This window comes from Fulmarus glacialis, unplaced genomic scaffold (assembly GCF_000690835.1).
Source record: "Fulmarus glacialis isolate BGI_N327 unplaced genomic scaffold, ASM69083v1 scaffold8396, whole genome shotgun sequence".
NCBI lineage: Eukaryota > Metazoa > Chordata > Aves > Procellariiformes > Procellariidae > Fulmarus > Fulmarus glacialis.
In genome coordinates this window covers 34150-39484 of record NW_009219985.1, presented here as the reverse complement: position 1 = coordinate 39484, position 5335 = coordinate 34150, and positions in this window count along the sequence as shown.

The following is a 5335-nucleotide window of genomic DNA, read 5'->3' as shown; positions in this document are numbered from 1 at the left end:
GTAATGCGATGATTAAACCCCTATCTTGTCCTAAAATGGCATCTGATAAGTTTTATCAGAATTATGCAAATAAACTTTTTTCCTTTGCCCTTAGAAAAAGCCACATATTTATCATACCTAAAGGAGTTAGGCACCTCTATTTTTTCCACAATGCAGCGCTCAACAACTTGTAGAGGACAATATGGACAGTATAGGGGTAATAAATAACAGAAAAAATAAGGGAAAGAATTGATGTAGTGTGTAAATGACAACTTAGAAGCTGTTCAAGTGCCAAAGAACTGATCACTAATTTCAGTTTTTCTGTTCATTTGGTTTGTCATTTAAAATACAGTTGTGCTACAGGCTGTGCTATGTTTCCATCTTGTCACTTTACTGTCTTTCTGAAAAACATCACTGAAAACATCCTTTTGCCCTTGCTTAATCTCCTCCTCTCTTTTGTTCCATTTTTTCATTTATATTGAACTCCTTCAGTATTATCTAGTGCAATTTGTATTGAATAAGAAGCATGAAACCTTATCTGCTTTGTGTTTCAGTATCTATGTGATCTAGAAGAAAACCTCCTTAACATTTTAAAATTCTACATTCAGTGTTTGTCACAATAAATATTCAAGTCTGAAGGTCTAAGAAAAATAGTGCTTGCATTAACCTAACATCATTTTGGGTGTCGAAATGCAAGATTTTTTCCTCAACGTTTTTTCTACACCAATCTCTTTGTGAAGATGCTTTTTGATTCCCCATGCATTTTAATTTTGATTTCAGCATTATGAAAATGTAGTTAACATCCTCCTTGTCTCTCATACAAGTCTATTTGTGGTAGATATACCGTGAGAAGTTTTTTTAAATCCAGCTCAAGAATTACAGGTGACTAACTATAAACAAAACAAAGCAAATAAACAGCACTTACCTAAGGAGACAAAACACATTGTTAAAAGAAGTTTCAGTGAAATTATGATCATCACGCAGGATTATTAGCACTTGCATCAGGGTCTTTGTGAAAGATCAGCAAAACAACTAATGAAAGCATGTCAGATTCGTAGCTTAACTTCCTCTTCCCTCATGTGGTGAGATGACAGAAATTGCTGTCATAGATGTGTCTGGTTTAGAGCCCAGCTATCCTGTCTGAAATCAGAACATTTCTTCTTTAAATTCTAAATTGTGTCCTAACTGGTTACCTTTCAACACCAGGTCAGCCTCTCTTCTGATATGACATAAAGAACTGCTTTTCCATACTTGCAGTGGTCTTGTGAACGTTTGCCATTGCACTTCTGCAATCCTTCATTTAGAGGCATTTTAAGAAGATGAGACTTCTTCAGCTACTGTGTACACGCTTGTCAGCAGCCTCTTCCAGCCACAAATCTTACCCAAAGCCAAAGAGACAATGATTGTACATAGGTTACACTGAGGCCAGGTATTACTCCTGTCTTTCCTTATCACATATTTCATTGTCGTCTTGCTGAAGTCTTGCCTAAATTCTTCCCTCCTGTGAAGAGTACTTTCCTACTTTTGCCTTAAGAGTAGCATAGCTCCATTGGCAGGAGCAATGGAGAAAAGCTGAATTCAAAGACCACACTCGCAATGGCCCTGACATCCCGCAACATCAGCGGGAAACAATCCAGAACACTACACTGTGTATGCAATGTGTCTCACTATTACCTCCATGGGTGCAGTTGCATTAATGCAATACCAGCTTCATGTATATTAACAAAGGCTTGTTTCAGGAGGCTTATAAGCATGGGTTAAATAAAATGATCTACAGTTACGTCATCAAGTTAAGAGCCATGAGTTGAAACTCATTTGCCTTCAATTATTTAAAAAAAAAAAATCTACAAATACAGATAACTGTATGCTGTTTAACGTTCTCCAGTACCGATTTTTGGCCCCAACCCAGAATCACTTACATTGCCTGGCCAGAGAAGTGGAAGACAAAACATTGCTTCCATTTTCGCAACTCATCCAGTCTTATTCCCTCAACAGACATTTCAAATGCAAAAGTACCAGGCCAGACAAAATCGTCCCACAAACATGTTCAGTTGGATAATATCAAAATTGCAACAACAGAAGTTAAAAAAAAAAAAAAATCAAATAGAACATGGTAAGAACAGGAATCAGTTAAATTAAGAACTTGATAAGAACCTGTCAACAACAGACTTTCCTAGAACTAACATCAGGTTTTAGCAGCACTGGGCAGGTGTCCAGAACAGCTGAAATGCAATTTGTGATGAAGACACAGCCACATTTAAAGCCTAAAGCACCGTTCCTTTCCATGTGTCAGCAACAAAAGCATGATGCATCAGCTCACCTGCTTCTCAGTAGCTACCTTACAGAAGTAATTTCCAGTGTTGTTTAGATTGCCAAGTAAAATTAAAAATGAGATAATAGCAAAGATAAATGTCACAAAGTGCTGTAGGCTATCCCCATTTCTGATGGTACCTAGCTGGCTTAGTTATCACCTTTTAGAGCTAGTGAGGACATAACAAATACCTTCATATTCAAGTGAATGAAAGGATATATTAAAGCAAGTAATTTGTACTTAAGGATATTATTTAACTATATTAAATAATTCTGTTAGCATTGACATTCACGTTATCTTTGGTCCTACTGATCAAAGATACAGAATAAATGAAGTATGCATGTGTAAATTCAAGGGACAAACTAGTTTCTCTTGTATTTAAATATCTACATTTGTGCATTTAGTGTTCAGTTATGCAGCTGGCAGCTCCAGCATGCAGAATATTTTGTCTAGAGACTAGGTGAAGCTTTTTCAATAGTGTTGATAGCAGCTTCTATTTACTCTGAAAGATGCTTTGGTTCTAATCCAAAGCACCTACTGTCAGAGATGAAATGAACTAGCACACAGAAAAAGGGGTTGGGAAAAAAGTTAATTTTTAGCCCAGGTTACTTTATTGTACTGTTTTACAATACAACCCCACAAACTCTCATCACAGTACTACTGAGTGGGTGGAAAAATACGGTGACAAAATTTCTTAAGCCAGCTTTGCTGCCAGGATAAGTGCATCACACAAAACGATTATGTGGGTCAGGAAAGCACCTAGAACAGAAAAATCCTTTTAAGTTTTCTTTTCTTTCTTCAACTTAATCTTAGTAAACCTTGGAAACTGCATCGATGGATTTGGATTCTGTAAATGTGTAACTTTACTCACCTGTGTGCTGGAGACGATTGCAGAGCAGCTGCTCAGCACAGAGGCACTCTGCTCTTGCAGAGGCAATGATAGTTGCAGCCAGTCTCGTCCGGATGCTTTGCACAAATCCGTCTTCCCAAAACTTTTCTCCATGGCGTTCAAAGAACACCAGTGGAGGCATACTGAAAAATACATTCGAAACTTTTAAACAAAGAGGACCCAAAACCCCTCCCTCCTCCTTACCCATATGTCAGACTTGCTTGCGAGCTAGCAACAGAAGTATTAATGAGACAGCAGCATTTTTGAGGTGTTACTGTCAGCTGGGAAAGTTTATTAATCTACAGCAGCACTGACGAGAGTATGTGTGAAGCTCAAGGTACTCAAATGAGTTTGTAATTCTGCTGCATTGGAATAAGAAGATGGAGCAAAAACCATTTGCATTTATTTGTAATGAAAATTTAATCTGAAATTTTCATACTTGAAACAAAATTCTGAAGTACTAAGTCAAAAGCATGTTATCAGATTCTTTTAAAAAAAAGGTTTAATTCACATTTGTCTTTTCAAGATATTCTTTAAATCATAACAAACACTTCAGAAAGTTGCAGGTGTGCCAAAAGAAAGTTCTGGTGAAAATGGAAATTTGACTTTTGTTATGCCTAACTCATGAACCTTCCTCTCTTCCGACTCAAACACAAGGTGGAAAGCATGCTATCCCTGGGGCTTTTTATCCACTACCTCACTTCAATGTCACAGACCTCATAACTTCTCATGACAGTCAGTGGCATTCTATATGCTCTGTATGATACATACACATTACTAATTTTGTCCAGCTATGACCCAAACAAACCCATCAAAACCTTAATTCGATACTGACTCTAAGACTCTTCTTAGCACACTTACTTAATAGCACAGAAAAAACACACCTAATTTATTTTCCAACTGTGAATAATAAATTACATCTCAGTAGGAAAAACAGCTCCACCGCACAAATGGACTGACAAACAAATATGCCAATTGTGGATACCACAATTAATTTTCAAATCATTTTTAAGAGTGCAAGTGATTCTTTTACCTGATCTAGCGATTGAAGAAGTGATCTGCAAAAATTTCCTTTCAAAAGAGCAGCTATGTAATTCTTACACAATAGAAAAAAAAATGGTCAGGGTACTGCCATCAATGCATCCATCAGCAAGACTTTCTCAAACAAGATAAATGCTAGCATGAAAAAGCAACTATTTTCCTTAGCTTTAATTTAGGTTTGCACCTGGCTTAATGTAAAATAAAGGTTATGAATTAACTTTTCCTAGAAAGCAAAAAACTAACAAAAAATTTATTTCTCTTGTGAGTCCAAATAACTAATACATACATTTCAGCAATGTGGATGTAACTAGATGTATTTGAGATAGAACAGGTTAATGGAAAGGAAAGTGGAATATAACAAACCTGACCAGGTGTTTGCCAAGTAGGGGCAAAACCTGTCATCTTCAGTGGTTGGAAGTAGTTTCCTTTCCATTTTGTAACCAAGGCTCACATCTTTGCTACCCAAGCCATATCAGATGCTGAGCAGCACTAGAGCCAGCAGAGCCTAGAGCCAACAGAGAAAACATGAAAAAGTGGCCTTAGGCACTGGAAAAGGAGATGGTAAAACAGGGTTTATTGAGAGCCACTCTTTGTCCCCGGACACAAATAGGACTCCACCAGCTCTTGAGGACATTCAGGCTTCTATTCCTCAAAATTACATAGAATGAATGAACAAATATAATTTAGCTTTCCAGGCAAAATAAACTGATCTCCCACAAGACCCAGGAACAGCAGCATCTTGGAGGGTTTGCAGCCAGGAGCTGTGGACAAAATAAGTTGTTATCAGAAGATTCTGCATTTCAGACTTACATCAGCTTCACTCTGTCTGCTTGTCACATCCTCTCCTTCCCCAACACCCAGGTGCTCTGCTATCTCCTCCTAGCTCTTCCACTCTGTAACTGCTACTTCTTTAACTCCAACCAAAATTAAAAACAAGGCTTATTTACCATAGCACAAATATACTGCATGCATGCATGACTTTTTCCTCTGCTTATAGTATTATATCCACCTTCTTTTCTTTTGTGTGCCCTCCACAAATTTGAATGCCTGCAGGCTTCCGTTTGCTTGGGCTGAGATTTCTCAGGAAAAAGAACATATAAAATATGCAGTGACAT